At 44.2% G+C, this 17,396-nt stretch overlaps 1 protein-coding gene across 12 annotated transcripts in view; it reads left to right on the top strand.

Annotated features, from left to right (window-relative positions):
- The first annotated feature begins 6,091 nt into the window (after positions 1-6,091).
- Positions 6,092-17,396, top strand: part of NR2C1 (nuclear receptor subfamily 2 group C member 1) — a 100,092-nt gene continuing 88,787 nt past the window's right edge. For 7 of the 12 annotated variants that reach the window (XM_038403268.2, XM_043492218.1, XM_038403200.2 and 4 more), the window contains exon 1: positions 6,092-6,225. The gene's annotated coding sequence lies outside the window, so the exon portion shown is untranslated. The remainder of the gene's footprint in view (positions 6,226-17,396) is intronic. The other 5 variants (XM_043492193.1, XM_043492213.1, XM_043492231.1 and 2 more) reach the window with 3 other exon arrangements.

Below are 17,396 nucleotides of genomic sequence, written 5' to 3' on the forward strand. Positions count from 1 at the left end.
GACAGCCTTCTGTTGCTTGGGACATCCTCTGGAGTGGAGTGGAGTGGAGTGGCTGGGTGCCCAGAGGTTCTTGGGCATCTGGGTGAGGAAGATATGGAACTTGGTAAGGAGGGCAGGCGTTTATACAATGGATGCAGTGGTGGTCTGTGCTCTTGTTGCCTTTCCTGCAGCTTTACCAGTTGCGTGATAATGTCCGTTTGTTCCCCAATTAGCCTCAGCATCTCCTCCTGCGTGTTCTGATCACACTCACTGAATGTTTTCCTGGCCTTTGCCACCGAATGCCTCCATGCATTCAGCTGTGCCCTATCAGTGCGGGAGGACTGCCTGAGCTCGGGAAACATGTCATCCCAAGTGTGGTTTTTTTGCCTTCTAATCTGCAATAACCTCAGGGACAGAGTTGATATGGGGAGCATAGAAAGGGATAAAGAGATAAAAAGGGAGAGTAAAATTTAAGAAGATACATTTCTGAGAACAAAAGGGAGACTCTTTCACAGTGAATCAAACAATTCACAGCAAAGTCAGCACATATGCTTTAGTTACAAGGTCACATTTTGCCTTTTATATTGAGCACTTGCTAGTATGGTGACACATCACACACCACTGGGCAACAGAATTCGGTTTCCAGGCAACCATGGTAAGCCAAAGAGTATGCGGGGTTTGCTTCTTTCGCCTTCATAACATGTGGGAATGGTTTCAAACTGCAGCACCCTCCTTTTCCATAGCAAGCAATGCTGGTTGGGTTTGCCGTTAAAAAGGAGGGGCTGCGGTTATGGGGTGGATGTGCAGCACACTCCTCTCCCCGCTGCGTGGCTATTCTCCGGGATGATCTCTTTTAGCCAAGCGCAAACAACCCAGCTTGAATGGGGTCCTTTTACTGTTCTCTTACAAAAATCCCCCTATTTCAACCAGGTGACCATGAATGATCTCACTTTCCTGAGGCTGACACAGAAAGATAAAGACCGAATGTTTCATGAATGCAACTAAAACCCAGGACCATTCACTGCCATGCTTTGTGCTGCAATGATTCCAGACTACTTGCTACTGGCTTGGTGTGGTAAAGTGTCCTACCATGGAGGATGAAATAAGGCAGCCCTCCCCAGAAACCTTCTGCAAAGGCTTTCAGAGTACCTCCAGGAGAGCTTCATGGAGATGTCCCTGGAGGATTCCCGCTCCATCTCCAGACACGTTAACAGACTTTTCCAGTAGCTGTACTGGCTGTGAATGCATCCCAATTCTTCAGGGCAAATCAAACATTAAATACAATTGCTTTTAATCCCTGTAGTGTAGTTACAAATGTGCACTCACCAGAGGTGAGTTCTCTGGGTCCGGGAACCTGCCTTGGGAGGGTATTGGCTCCAGGGTGATTAAAAGGTCCTGGCTGCTGGGGAGAACGGATTCACCGCTTGCCTGATGCGCATTCTCCTCCTCCTCATCCACAAAATCCTCCTCCATGTTGTGTGAAACTCCCCCCTTGCAGGTGTCCATGGACAGTGTTGGGATACTGGTAGGGTCCTCCCCTAGAATGGCATGCAGCTGATCATAGAAGCGGCATGTATGGGGCTCTGACCCGGAACAACCGTTTGCCTCCTTTGTCTTGTAGTAGGCTTGCTTCAGCTCCTTAACTTTCACCCGGCACTGTTGTGTGTCCCTGGTGTAGCCTCTCTCCACCATGCTCTGTGCGATTTTGGCCTATCTATTAAAATTTCTTCTTTTTGATTGGAGTTCTGCCTGTACAGATTCTTCTTCCCATACAGCAATCAGATCCAGTGTCTCCCGTTCGCTCCATGCTGGAGCTCGTTTGTGATTCTGGGACTGCATGGTCACCTGTGCTGCTGAGCTCACCACACTGACCAACAGGAAATGAAATTCAAAAGTTCCAAGGGCTTTTCCTGTGTATCTGGCTAGTGCATAGGAGTTGAAAGTGCTGTCCAGAGTGGTCAAATTGGAGTACTCTGGGATAGCTCCCAGAGGCCAATACCATCGAATTGCACAACACTGCATGTACACTACCCCAAATTTGACCCAAGAAGGTCGATTTTAGCGCTACTCCCCTCGTCGAGGAGTACTGCAGTCAATTTTAAGAGACCTTTAGGTTGACAGAACAGGGTTGGTTGTGTAGCCGCATTGCTTATAAAGTCTACCTAATGCAGCTAAATTTGACCTAACCTCATAGTGTAGACCAGCCCTTAGTGGAAGCACTGACAAGTTTAACCAGCAAAGTTATTCCCCACTGGTCATCACTAGCCAGGAAGGACGTAGTTCCAAAGCTCTGGTGGTTGAATGAATTGCTCCTAGCACCTTTTAGCAAAACTGGATGACATTCAGACCACCTACCATTTATCTCTTCATGATATTGTAGATTGTTTTAAATCTGCAAGGTAGAACATGTTATTCACAATCGTAGGTACATAAGTGAGCCATTGAGCATTGACTGTCTGGATTAACCAAACTATCCACATCTCGAAATACATCCTTTGATGCTTTGCCCATGCTAAAATCGCAGCAAAGATACTTTTGTACTTTTTGATATAACACTGGACTGAGCAGAACTGGATTCTATTTCCCCCTCTGCCACTGGCCTGCTAAGAGATCTTGGGCAGTCATTTCACTGCTCTGTGCCTCAGTTTCACCATCTGTAAAATGGGGATAATGATCTGTCCCCTAGGAAAGCACTTTGAGATGTACTGATGAAAGCACTACATAAGAACTATTTGTTATTTCGTCTATTCAAGAGGTTCTCAAACTATGGTCTATGGACTCCATTCAGGTGGTCCGCGGATAGTTCCCTCTAAGGTGCGCACCTGGGTGGCTGCACACGAGAAAATGAAGGACCACCCACCTAATTAGTGGAGCCACGCAGGCATGGTGATGGCCGTAGGGGAATAGGGGATAGGTGGGAGGGGGCAGTGGGGTGAGAAGAGGGAGTGGGGGCAATTTGAGATGTGCAGGGCTGCGGCTGCCAGAGAAAGTGGTGACTTTCCCTAGCTCCAGGATTTTGGCTGCTGGGGAGAGACAGCCATCCTTCCCAGCCTCAGCTCTGTGGCTGCTGTGGCAGGGGAGAGAGGGCACATCCATCGAATTAGAAAGGTAATACTACTGATATTAAAATATGAGTAGTGTGCTTTTATTTGTAGAAAAAAAACATTTATTATTATTAAGGGTTTTTCTATATAGCGCTTTTATCCAAAGTGCTTTACAATAGTTAGCTAAAGGTACAAACAACATTTGGAAAGATCATTAAGTGGTCCGCTGAGAGCCTCAGCAATTTTCAAGTGGTCCACGAAAATAAAGTTTGAGAACCACTGGTCTATTGCACAGCTTTGGCAGGAGAATTCAAAATATATTTGAGGCAATCATGCAGGTTCCCAATGAGATGACTGCCAGGACCCTGTAGCCATCTTCCCTCTTGCTTCAGTTCAGCCAGGTCAGTTGTAAATCAACATGACTTGTGAGAATGAAGCTGAGGAAGAGGACAACTTAAGCCACTGCTCTGATGCCTGAGGACGAACCTATTACAGCTGACTGATTGGAATGTTCACGTGTCTGGCTGCTCCTTGCACGGCTTCTGACGAGGAGCTGGTGTCTCCTGCTTTGGAGAGCTCCAAAGCTGTTCTAGGCTGCATCTATATATTTAGGGCTGCTGTAGTAGAATCTATATAATTCGAATCTTCCAGAACTTCAATGCTGCAGGTCTGGTTGTGGTGTTTTTCGCCCAGGGCCAGCTCTAGGATTTTTGCCGCCCCAAGCAAAAAAATGTTTGGCCGCCCCCACTTTCTTTTCATCCCCGCCCCTCACCCCTGGCTCCGCCCCAACTCCGCCCTTTCCCCAAATCTCCGGCCCCACCTCCTCCCCCGGCGTGCCACATTTTCCACCCCCCCCCATTGCTTCCTGTGGCTCCCCCCCGCAACCCTCCGCCCTAGCTCACCTCCGCTCCATCTGCTCCCCTGAACACGCCGCTGCTCCGCTTCTCCCCCCTCCCTCTCAAGCGAGGTGAGTGAGGGTGAGGGAAAGCACAGGAAGTAACGGGAGGGGTAGAGGAACCACTCCCTGCCCCAGCTCACCACCACCGCCTTCCCCGAGTGCGCCGCCGCTTGGCTTCTTCTTCCTCCTAAGCGTGCAGTGCGAAACAGCTGTTTCGGGCATGGCAAGCCTGTGAGGAAGGGAGGGGGAGAAGCAGAGCAGCAGTGGTGCGCTCAGGGGAGGAGGAGGAGCGGAGGCGAGCTAGGGTGGCGGGGGCACATTTCTAGGGGTGGCATGACCGGAGCCAGAATGCCACCCCTATAAATGTGCTGCCCCAAGCATCTGCTTGTTTTGCCGGTGCCTAGAGCCGGCCCTGCTTTCACCAGAGATCCAGCCTTGAGAGCATAGTTCATGGCCAAGGATTCAGAGCTATGGCTAAAGGGAGTCTTGGCAGTATTCTAGCCATCTCTTCTTGGCCATAAGGACATGGGAACAGTGATTTGATAACATAAGCTTGGAAGCAGCAGCCGGAGACCAGCCCAGCCCCCAAGCAAAGGGCTGTTATTTAAAGGAGCTAATTCACAATCAGTTAAATTGATAGGCAGCAGGTTTAAAACAAACATAAATCCCTCCTGACACCATGCACAGTCAACCTCTGAAACTCGTTGCCAGGAGATGGCAACTGGGTTCAAAAAAGAATTGGATAAATTCATGGAGGACAGGTCTATCAATGGTCAAGGATGCATGTCTCTACACCCGACTGCCAAAAGCTGGGACTGCATGACTGGGTTAGGATAAATTGCCCTGTTGTGTTCACTTCTTTTAGAGGATAGGACATTGGCCACTGTCAGAAAACAGGATACTGGGCTAGAGAAAGCCTGTATGGGCCTGATCCAGTATGGCCATTTTTATGTTCTTAATCAAATTAAGCAAAATCCAGATTAGGACATGAAGACATTTGCTTACATTTGCCAATTTCTGGACCTTCACTCTTAATAGGTACATTTGAGGACACACATCCTACCAAAGCATTGATAGAGCAGCATCCTCCCTCAGAGCAATTTGGAAAAAACAGGTCAAAACATGGATGCCAGCAGGAGTGGTGTGTGCCAGTGATGAAGCTCCACAGGTAATGATCAGAAAAGACCTGGTTAGACCATCCAGTAGGTTGGCCTACGCTGGTTGCCCACATGATGGTAGAAACAGATGCAGCTGGAACAGCGCTCATGTGGCAAAACGTGTTTTTTTACCTTGGATTGAGGGCTGTGGGCTGCGTACATATTCCCGAGGGAATTCCGCACACAGTATTTTAAAATTCTGCACATTTTGTTTGTCAAAATAACGCAATGTAGCCATGCCGATTTCAATGATTTGGGTAATTTATTTCAAAATACCTGGCAGCCAGTATGGATGTAACAATACAGACAACAAAAAAGATTCAGGAAATGTTTTTTAACAAATAGAGTTCATCCTAGGCGTATTAATACACAACTCTTGAGTAATAATTCATCTCACGGGCAACAGAGGAGTGGATTTCCCACACCCCTCAAAACCGTGCACAGGCTTGGGGGAGCCGGGTAACAGAGGCGCCGAGGGAGCGGGAAGGAAATTGCCGGGAAGGCGCCCGGGAGTGAGCCCGGCGGGCTGTTGGGTGTGAGTCGTACAGTACGGATTGGGGGGCGGGGCGGGGGTTCAGGGTGCAGAAGGACGCTGACCAGAGACACCGGGGTCCCTTTTTGAGCGGTCGTTCTGGTCAACAAGTGGGCACCTGACAACCCTACAAGTCAGCGGCGGGCGGGACTGACTAAGGGCTACCCAGAGCAGCCCCCCTCCCCGCCTCAGTAAGGGGCTGTGCCGGGGCGGCTGGTCACTGCTCTCTGCCCTGGGTTCCTCAAAGCAAGCGGGGCCCCAGAGCCGCGCCCCCTGTTCATGGGGTTTCCCGGCCGCCTGCGACCGCGCCGGGCCCGGCTCTCCCCACCCTCCCGGCTGCAGAGCCACGCGTGCGGCGGGCCAGGCCCCGCCCCCCGCCACTGGCGTCCTCGCCCCGCCCCCTCCGGCCTCTTCCCGCTCCCTCCCACCGCCGTCCTCACGCGCCCCGCCCAGCAGGCTCGCTGTGTGCGCAGGCGCGGGTGGGGGACAGGCGCAAGGAGGGCGGAGCGCCGCGCGGAGCGGAGGGGCGGGGTCACGAACTCTGACCTCCCGGAGCCGGAGCCGCCGCCGACAAATAACCCCCCAGGAGAGGCCGCCGGGAGCTGGGCCCGCCAGGTGAGAGCGGCCGGGCTGGCCACAGCCGTTTTCCGTCTCCGGCTCGGCGGCGGCTCATGCGGGGCCTGGCCTGGAGGCGCTGCCTGGGGGTAGCTCTCACCCCTCCCCAGCCGGCGCCGCGATCCGCAGGAGCCGGGGAAGCGGCCCCCCCTGTTTGTCCCCGGCCGGGCGGCTCCGTCCCGGCTTCCCCGGGCGGCGGCTCCGCGCTCTCCTGACCTTTCACCTAACAGGAAAAGCTTGTGTCTCCCCTCCCCGGATCCCGGCCGCGCCCCGGGGCCCGGTCCGCCCGCCCGGCAGCGGGGATGGGGGGCGGCTCCTGTGCCCGGCTCCCCGCGCTGCGGCTTTGGCTCCTCTGCCCGCCCGCGGGGGTGTCTGAGCTTCCCCCTTCCCCGCCGGGCGGGAGCCTCCAGCGGCCGCTGGGGGGGGGGGCGCGGAGGCAGGGAGCGGGGCTGGCCCGTTAGGTTGGGGGGCGTTCGCGCCCGGGTCTCCCCTTCCCCGTGAGCGCACGGGCGCCCGCAGCAGCCATTTTGTGTGGGGCCGAGCGTCCCGTGCGGGTTTGACCGCGGCCGCTCGGGCGGAGGAGGAGGCTGGGCCCTGCCTCGGTCCCCCCGCTCGGTAGGGAGCCGTCTAGCTGCAGCCCGGCCCCAAGGGCGCTCCCGACCCGAGCTGCATGGGCCCCGTCCTCCGCCCCGGCGCAGAGGCTTGTCTCACGCCACCTTTCAAGTGACAGGAGTAAAGGCCGCGCCAGCCACTTTCCCTGCCGGGGTGTGTGTGGGGCCTTTTGTCTCCTTCATCACAGAGTAAAAAGCTACCCCCACGGGTGGGCTGTGAAACGTGCTGGCTGAATATCAACTTTCTAATCAAAATAGTGAACAAGTTCACTCTTGGTAGCAGCCATTTTACTAGAAAGCGGCAGCGACTGCCCAGGTGTGTGACTGTGCAACCAAGACAACTTCAACTTAGAGACCTGTCAGAATGAAGGCAGTGTTTCAAGGCTTGCATGGTACACAGGAAAGGTTTTTTTGTTTTCTCTCTGCCCACGTTCTCCCCCTCCCCCACGAACTTATTAACCTGGTGTTTGTCTGACAACCCTACAGACTAAAAAGTTCTCCAAGTACAGTATAGGCCATTCACTGGCAATACTCTTCCCTATATTATCCCATCACTGTATTAAACCTGATTTGAAAGCTCTTCGTGGGTGCTGTGGCAAGCTTCCTCGGTAGACACTCCCACTTAGTGTTTTGGCTGATGCAGTCAGGCTGCAAATTGATGCGGCTGCTAGTGTGAGCTAGACAGACTATCCCTTCACTCCGGCTAAGACACTAGATGTTAAAGCTGGTTGATTAAAGTTGTTGGTTCAGATCTGTTCCAGACAAAATAGTAACCAAGATCTGGAGGGGGCAAGGTTTCATTCCATTGACAGTCCCCTGACGGTCCGTGTTTAGTGAAAATATTGCATCACTCACTTTGTCTCTCTATAATCCTGAAAGCAATATGCTACAACTACACTACATGCAGGTTTAGTGAAGACTGATATTTTTCTTTTTTAATACAGTATGAAGGTAGAATCATAGGACTGGAAGGAACCTCGTGAGGTCATCTAGTCCAGTCCCCTGCATTCATGGCAGGACTAAGTATTGTCTAGACCATTCTTGTCAGGTGTTTGTCTAACCAGCTCTTGTCGACTCTAATGATGTAGATTCCACAGCCTCCCGAGGCAATTCATTCCGGTGCTTAACCACTCTGATGGTTAGGAAGTTTTTCCTAATGTCCAACCTATACCTTCTGTGCTGCAATTTAAGCCCATTGTTTCTTGTCCTATCCTCAGAAGTTAAGAAAAATGATTTTTCCCCTCATCCTTGTAGCAACCTTTTACATACTTGAAAACTTTTATCATGACCCCTCTGTTTTCTGTTTTCCAGACTAAACAAACCCAGTTTTTTCAGTATTCCCTCAGAGGTCATGTTTTCTAGACCTTTAATCATTTTTGTTGCTTTTCTCTGGAGTCTGTCCAATTTGTCCACATCATTCCTGAAACTGAACACAGTACTCCAGTTGAGGTTTAATCAGTGCAGAGCAGAAGAATTACTTCTCGTGTCTTGCTTACAATACTCCTGCTAATGACAGGTTTCAGAATATCAGCCGTGTTAGTCTGTATTCACAAAAAGAAAAGGAGTACTTGTGGCATCTTAGAGACTAACAAATTTGTTTGAGCATAAGCTTTCGTGAGCTACAGCTCACTTCAACAGATGCATCCAATGAAGTGAGCTGTAGCTGACAAAAGCTTATGCTCAAATAAATTTATTAGTCTCTAAGATGCCACAAGTACTCCTTTACTCCTGCTAATGCATCCCAGAATATTTGCTTTTTTTGCATGGAAATTGCCTTACAAATTTTGACAGGCTGCTGTATAATTGATATGGCAGACTTACTGTTTGCCACTCGTTTTGCCCCAGTGTTTTTTTTTTTATTATTATTATTACTTATTATTAGTTGTCCCCATTAGTGCCCAAAATGTGCTAGGTACTGGTCAAATGCAAAAGGCACAGTCTGTATCCTGTAAACCGTATATGTATTTTGTAATAACTGTTTCATTTTTGCCAAAATACATTTGTTGAAGTGGACATTGACTTCAGTATATGGCAAGGCTAGCCAGACTTCTTGCCAAACGCTGAGATACTCATTGACTGCATATTAAATCATGAGTTTGTAACTGGTAGTGGCTACTCTTGAAAGGAGGTATGTGTGCTAATATTGTAGGCACTGGCACTATTCTTATTTATTTGTATTACTGAAGCATGTAGGAGCCCTAGTTCTGGATCTGGACCCTAATGTTTATTTATTTTAAAAAAATTATAGCTCAACATTTTAGTCAGTTGGAACTGGGCAGTTCTTCCAGAAAATGTTGTTAAAAATGAAATGTGGAACCACTGCAGAGTTAGAAGAAATGACCTTGTTCTGTGTTGTCTTTCTGTTTACACTTTTCTTTGTAGTTTTTCTGTTTTGGGGAAAGTTAATTTGGCCATTCCCTGTTGCTCTTGCCACATCCTATAATTTGAAATGACTTTCTGGAGGTGGTGTTTCCTGTCTGAAAAGAGTTGTTGTGTATGATTCTTAGACTATTGGAAAGAGACATCATCTTAAATAGGTTTCAGAGTAGCAGCCGTGTTAGTCTGTATTCGCAAAAAGAAAAGGAGTACTTGTGGCACCTTAGAGACTAACAAATTTATTAGAGCATAAGCTTTCGGGAGTGAGCTGTAGCTCACGAAAGCTTATGCTCTAATAAATTTGTTAGTCTCTAAGGTGCCACAAGTATTCCTTTTCATCTTAAATAGGCATCTGTCACCTTAGTATCTGAATGTCTCAGGGAGAGCAAAAATCACTGTAGGCCAGTGATCTAACTATCCTCTGTTTTTTCCCAGGACTCCTGGGGCTATCTCTTAACAGATTTATTTCTTTTCCTCCTTTTCTCATTCTTTACTGTTTTTACTTGTAGCTGTGAGAAAGCTAAATCAAATACATATGTTTTATTTTTCATTCTGAAGGCAGTGAGCTTTGTGGGCATTTTTATCTTCTCTAATGAGTTCCATAGCTTTGGTCCTGGTGCCAAAAAAGCTGTTGCCTGCTCTTATAAGCTTCACCCTTGAGGTTGAATACAGAATAGAGCTTTGATGGATGATTCCAACTCATCTATCTTTAATTAACTCTAAATTTTTCTGTAGATTACTGATGGCTCAATAATAATGGGACTGTAGTTGCTATTGACAAAGTTTCTGTCAGTATTGCTCGGATGTGAAATGTATTTACAGAGTATTTAGATTCAAAGTTATCTGTTTTGTTAATATCGATTTCCCTATGTAACATAAGATCTATTGTATTTATAGTGACCAAATGTTGAATATTACATTACTTAAATTTTGTATGTTGATATATGTATTTTTAGTTGTTTTACTTACTAGTTTACTGTGCACGAATTGTATTGGTTAATGTGTAATAAACATACATTTTCTCCATCTAATAAAGTTGCTGTAGTTTTACCACAGTTTGTGAAGCAAAGTTGTCACATGGGAGAAAAGATAAGCTATGGTCTCTATATTGATTATTTGATTCTGAAAAAGTAAGACCAATTTCCAAATATGGGGACTCATCTATGTGTCAAGATTCTAAAATAGACTATCAAGTATGTGCTTTTTCTTCTGGCTTCTGAGCCACAAGTAGTTGAGGTTTTGTCATCTTGATTCTGCAAAGCTGAAAACAAATACTGTAGGATTTCACAGCATCTTGTATATATTTGGTGAAAGAATGGTGTTGGCTCTCTCATGAGAGAAAATGAAAACTACAGCTAGTAAATGTGAGAAAAAGAACGCTTTGTACACTTAGTGTAGAGAATATTTGCCTAAGGAAAACTATAAATTGTCACTGTTCTTAGCCATAATACTCCGTATATACACCTCTACCCCGATATAACGCTGTCCTTGGGAGCCAAAAAATCTTACTGTGTTATAGGTAAAACCACGTTATGTCGAACTTGCTTTGATCCACCGGAGCATGCAGCACCCCTCCCCCCCCGAGTGCTGCTTTACCGCGTAATATCCAAATTCATGTTATTTCGGGTCGCATTATATCGGGGTAGAGGTGTAGTTTTAGATGTCTTCATTGAATCCTAGAATCCTGTTCCAACATGTTTACAAATATTTTGGGGGCATTCCACTGTTTGCTAAAAATTGCAGTGATAGATGGGAGGGCATGGCTTGGGCAAGTAGAGAGCCATGTAGGGTATGTACTCGCGCACATACCTCCACCCTTCAGGTATGTCTATACTATACTTGCCTAAACAATGCCTCAGTGGTTATACTGATGTTTATACCCATGCTAGGGGCTCTCGGCTGTCAGCCCTGCCTGGGGTGGCTGGGCTGCAGGCTGTCAGACCCGCACTTACATCACGTGTAGCACTTGCATTGCCCCCTGGTGACAGCTTGGGCTTTCAAAGGCAGCAACTGGATGTCAGGATAAATAAATAAAAAGATTTTGCAGTCCCTTCAAAAATGTCTGGCGGTCCGGATTTGGCCTGCAGTCCGCCTGTTGACTACCCCACTGTAAAGTATACAAGGACCTCTATTTTGTATCTTTTGCTTTGCATTAGAAATTCAGATCTAGTCTGTGGGTTTGGTTTTTTTTTAAGCTCTATGGACAGCTAAAGATTTAGTAAACTTGACATTAGACACAAGTGAAATCTGATTGAGGGAGGAATTATTTTTATTCAGTCTGTTTAAATCTTTTTCATTTCCTATTTAACCTGGGAATTACAGGCAAAAATATCTTTTAAATATTAAAAATGCTTGCTCCTTCAATCAAAGGTTGCAAGACCTCAAAATTCAGAGGATAACTGAAAAGATCACATTATAAGCTCTTTGGGACAAGTTATGTGTCTTCCTTAATTTTTGTATACTACATTGTGGGCGCCACTATAAATACCTACTATTTGTAAGGGAAAGACAAGCAGATTTTTTTTTTTTTTTTTTTTTAGAAAAACCTTTCAAGTTTTTTTTAATGCATAAGAAGCAAAAAAAAGTATGCACTTCATTAGCAGTATATTTTCAAACTAAAAAGAAATTCCTATACAAATGGAATTAGTGAAAATCTGTATGGAAGATTTACTTTTTACATTGTTTAGAAAGGGGAAGGATGTCCCTATGGAATATAGGACTTTGAATGCAGCAAGATACTTGAATACTTCCACTAGACTGGCAAAATACCATATTTTAATTCAGTGCTTCTAAATTTCTTTTTTTCCAGAGGTGGATTCTTTCATTGATCACCTTTCCTAGCAGTCCTATTCCCTTATCTTTCCTCCAACTGCAGTGTTTAATATGAAAAATTAATATCAGGATAGCATTAAAGTTATGAGGAAAAGAAGCTTTAATGTGACTGGTGCAGATATAAGCCTGGTTGCTTCTTCCTCCACATTTTATGCTTATGAGTATCAAATCTCCCCTTATTTGCTTGCAGATCATCCATTTTAAATTTCCTTGGTTATTGTTGTCTGTTTTTCAGTTTGTCTGACTCTCGTAAATGTTGATGTGTGCAAATATGATTATATAGAAACGATATACAAAAACATGAAGCACCGAAGAGGGGTGTGCATAGTTGCTTAAGTAATTTTTGTTAGACAAAAAACCCCAATCTTCTGGTACTCTTCAGAGTCCTGGGTTGGGCTGCTGCTCATAGGAAATATTACTGTTCAAAGACTCCTTTGCCATTGTGAGAAATGTGGCTCTTTGGACTACAATTTGAGAACTGCTGGTTTAGATTTTTGTGCTGCTTGAACTTTCTGATATTAAACTACTGAACTAAGTTTTGTAACTTTTTCAAGGATTGCTTCTGAGGCCATTGGTAAAGGAGACCAATTCTGCAGTGCTTTATAAATAATACAATGAAGCAAAAAATGTAAAACTGTATACAGTAAGGTTAAGTTGCATGGAAACACAATCAGGATGATGATACAAGTGGTAAGAAAGGCCGCCAGTGATTGACAAATGCTGAAGAAGTGCTGGAAGGAGCATTCTGACAAAGTGCTGAACCCTGTAGTTCATCCAGATGCAAGCATTCTATGTACGCTAGATGAACAGGGCAGCTTGCAAGGCAGAATAGATATTAGCACTGAATCACCATCAGAAAAAGAAATAGAGCAGTGAAGCAGTTAAAACAATGGGAAAGCTCCAGGAATAGATAATATAATAGTTGAGCAGCTAAAACCTGATGGGACAAGTGCTATCAAAGCATTAGGAAAAATACTTTAAAAGGTATGGGAGCATGAGGGAGGTACTGGATGACTGGCTGAGGGCAATAGTTGTATCACTGCTGAAGAAAAGCAATCCTCCCAATCCAAGTAATTATAGAGGTACAGGCTTATTATTAGTACCAGGAAGAATGATGAAAGTAATTATTAACAAATTAAGGTCAGTTTTAGAGGATGTAGCAGGCGAAGAACAGTGCAGCTTTAGACCAGGTCAAAGTTGCATTGTTCAGATATACCCACTCTGACAGTTATTTGGGGGAGGGTAAGAATGGGAATTGAAGATGTTTGCTGTTTTCATTGACTTCACTAAGGCATTTGATTTGGTTTGGAAGGATGCATAATGGAAAGGAGTAAAATCCTATGGAGTTCCACATAGGATAACTGCAGTTATAAAAGTTATATATGGAAACTCCCAGAGTGCCACAAGAATTGGTGGTAAATTAAGCAGCTGTTTCTAGTCAAAGTTTGGTATAAAACAAGGGGGCCTGAAATCACCATGGCCTTTCATCATGTTCTTAAATTGGATATTAAGAATGGTCGATGCGTTGGAGGGCATGACATTGGGTGATCTAGAGTTAAGCTCTTCAGCTGATGCAGATGACATCCTACAACTGTCAGATACATTTGAATTGATGATGGTACTCTTTCCTACATTGGAAATGGGTGTAGTTGACTTGGACTTACGATTACTTTCTTGTCTTGGCACTTATTGTACCTTGAAAAAGGGACAATAGGTAGAAATGCAGCAATGGTAAAGTCATAGAACAAATAATACCTTATGTGCACTTAGGAAGCTTCATCTGTACTGATGGTTCCATCAAAGATGAGGTTAAAAGGAGATGTACATTAGCTACAAGTGCTGCACAGAAGTTCACGAACTTATGGACAGATAAAAACGTGTTTGGTACGAAAGTGAAAAATTATCAAACCAATATAACAATGGAATTGTTTTATAGTCTGGAAGCAGCACCATTAAATGAAACAAACATCAGAAGGCTGGAGATAATAGAGATAAGAGTTTTTTGGAAGATGGCAGGTATAAAGTGGAATGATTTTAAGACACTGGAAGTTAGGAGGAGAGTAGGATGTGAAACTAAGTACGGGATTGGATGCAGTCAAAAGATGACAGCGGTGGGGATGCTGTATAAGACAAACAGATGATAGTATCTCAAAGAAAATACTGCAAACACAACCAGTATCAGTCAGACCTAGAGGCCAACCACCGGTTAGATGGCAGGACATTGCAGTCAGGGATTTGACCAGGCTGGGCTTAATGGAGGAACAAACCATGGACAAAAGTGAATTGTGATGCTGTACTGCTTGTTCCCTGTGTCTGCAAAGATGCTTCTGGGGAAGGGGAGAGGAGGAGGAGAAGAAAAATGCTGCTTAAAAACAGCTTAGAAAAATAAGTACTTAAATCTCTACTTAGCTCATTTAATCATAGAGGATCTTAAAGTTCTTGACAAACTATGATGCCTATTTATATATAATCAGCAAATTCGGAGTAAATTATGCCACCCTTCTAATGAGCACATAGTAACCCTGGGCACTAATTTAGGAATGAAAATGTAGAGCAGTGTTTCCGTTTTCAACTGAATAGGAGATTTAGGCAGAATGATCCATGTTAGAATAGCAAAAAATGTTGGAATTTGTACCAGCTAGAAGTCTGAAGCTTTGTTTAACATCTCTCATGAAAGAGGGCAACATCCCATATTGGGCAATTGTTTCAATACTGATTCAGAGGAAAGCAACCATCTACTGAATTGTCATCAATTGCTGTAGTCCCCATGAGTTTTCCTTGGAGGCCTCTCATTTAAAGAATTAGCTCCATATACAGTTGGTTTCTGCGACCTAATGAAGTCTCATCGTGAGGTGTTATGACTGTCCAGGGAAATGAGTCTTTTCACCAAACTTTCCATAATATTAACTTTTTGAGAGTGGGTGATAAGCTTTCCTACAATGGTTTACAGATGACTGAGGGATACACAGGAGATTTTTCCCATAATACCTGGTATAGTTATACTGGTATAACTCAAACTTATTCCACAATTAGGGTCTTGTATCTTAGCTTAAATCACTTCTAATACAACATAAGCTAAACCAGAAAAAAGTACACTTATAGTGGAATATGAGTGCCTAGATTGGGAGTTACACTTGTATAACTATAACAGTTTAAATTCACACCCTGCCTTATACCAGTATAACTTCCTATGCCACAAGTCCTAGTTGAAGTACAGGTGTACATACAGCACTATGATTATTATGTAATATTTACACATCCTCGTAAGTATGTTCCCAAATATAGTAAAACTTGGGTTGTTGTTTAAAACTTTTAATGTAGAATGAATTAGCTACAGAATGCTACAGATTTTAGGTGACAATCTGGCATAATCTGATGAAGTTTTGTGCAGACTTTGATTCCATATAATAAATTAGAATTAAGAAAATATATTAATATAAAAAATTAGGTATAAAGACCCATCTCTATATGCACGGCTTACATTAGTATCAATAGGAATTGAGGGCTTGGTGTTTAGTTTTCTACGGTGTGTTTCCCCCATGTGGTGGTAAATTTTCATTTACATTGCCTATAATGGAGCATTGTAATGGAAATTATCATTAAACATAAAGCATGCATGAGTGTGTGAATTGTTTTTGAGTTTACTGGGGAATCTTATCTTTTCTGTCATAATTTTAGAAGTTGGTGTCAGTTGAATAAATAGTTTAAGAAACAAACTCCTGACATACGAGTATCAGCATAAAGAAGGGCATGAGAGAATAAGGATGCTTCTTAGAAAGATAGTTTATGTTTCAAAAATTTTAAGGTATTAGTTCTTTTTAGGTCTTTGCTGTATGGCATCGACTGATCTGTAAAGATAGAGAGCCATTGATTTGAATTTTGCTCTTCAATAGCAGAATAAAGGCCTTGTCTGCTTTGACAAATTGCACAATTTTAACTACATTGAGATAGCTGAAGGGATACAACCCCCCAGTTGTGAATACAGTGGCACTGGTATAAATGTGTTTGTACTGATACAGCTTGTTTGTGTACAGGAAGGGAAACAATCTATAATGGTATAACTGCATCAATGCTAGGGGTTGTACCAGTATAACTATATCGGTTTACAAAAAAGAATGATTCCTGAACTAATGTAGAATTCTGTGCTAGACATGAATTCTGCATGTTTGCAGTGGTGCTTAATTCACCCAGGAGTAAGTGCACCAGTGGCCTAACTTGTCAAGTTTTTTGTAGACATCCCTGCAGAGGAGAGTTTTATGGAGGGATTGGAAGGAGGATAAGAAGGAGATATGGGGATATTTATGGGGAATTCTTTGCAAATGCAAAGGTCGGCATGGGAGAAAGTATGAAGGAGCTTGTTTGAAAATGCAATAAATGGACAACGGAAGCTGTCATCACTGCTCCCTTTATCTGTGGCATTGCTTTAAAAGGCTAGTAGGGGGCAATATGCACATTCTGGAACAAGAAACAATCAGCTATCACTAATGTTTTTATTATTAATATAGAAAACAAAATATGTATAAGGTGTGCTTTTCAGAGCAGGAAGTATGCCTTAGAAAGCACTTAGCATGTTGTGCCATTCCTGGAATTAAATAATAGGAATAGGAATAAGAATATTACTGAAAACAAGGAAATTCAGAGTTTAGGCTGAGACTTCTTAAGGAGTACATTCAAGTATTTAAGCCCAAAATTCAGACTCTGAAAAATTCATATTTTGTAATGATTTCCCTTCAAAATCCACTAAATTAATTATTTAAAATATTTCTCTATCATGAAATTAAAATAACTATTGCTTATTCTCATTTCTTGAGTATTTAAAATACTGCTTTCTTACAATGTCAACTGTTTACAGGTGCAGTAGCAAAAAGCACAGATTCTTTGAGGGTGGGAAGGAAGATGGATGAGGGACAAAAATATTTGAATGATCTAGAAATCTCTCTGAGCAACAGGGTTTTACTTCTCAGTGTAGTGAGAACTCTTCAGGAGAGGTAGAAAGATTAATTCATGTGAAAGAAAGTGGTGGGTGCTTACTGTACCTGCGGGAGTCATAAGGTTAGCAACAAAGCAGAATATATTTTCCAATTATCAGGGTTTATGTAAGAGGCCTGAATCTATAGAAAATGTATGAGATTATGTAAAGTTGCCTGAATAAGGGGAAAAAATGGATCACCATACCCTTGGTAGGGCACCAGAGCTTCGCTGTTGAAAAGCATTTCTGTGTTTGTTAGTTTCTCAGGAGTCTTGGGCTTTGCTGGCTGGCTGTTGCTCCCATTGGTGTTATAGTTTGTGTGCTTGTGGGAAAACTTGACATGAGTTCAATAGCTGGATGGCTTCCAAGCTGAAGTAGGGATC

The sequence above is a fragment of the Dermochelys coriacea genome, chromosome 1 (assembly GCF_009764565.3).
Source record: "Dermochelys coriacea isolate rDerCor1 chromosome 1, rDerCor1.pri.v4, whole genome shotgun sequence".
NCBI classification, from domain to species: domain Eukaryota; kingdom Metazoa; phylum Chordata; order Testudines; family Dermochelyidae; genus Dermochelys; species Dermochelys coriacea.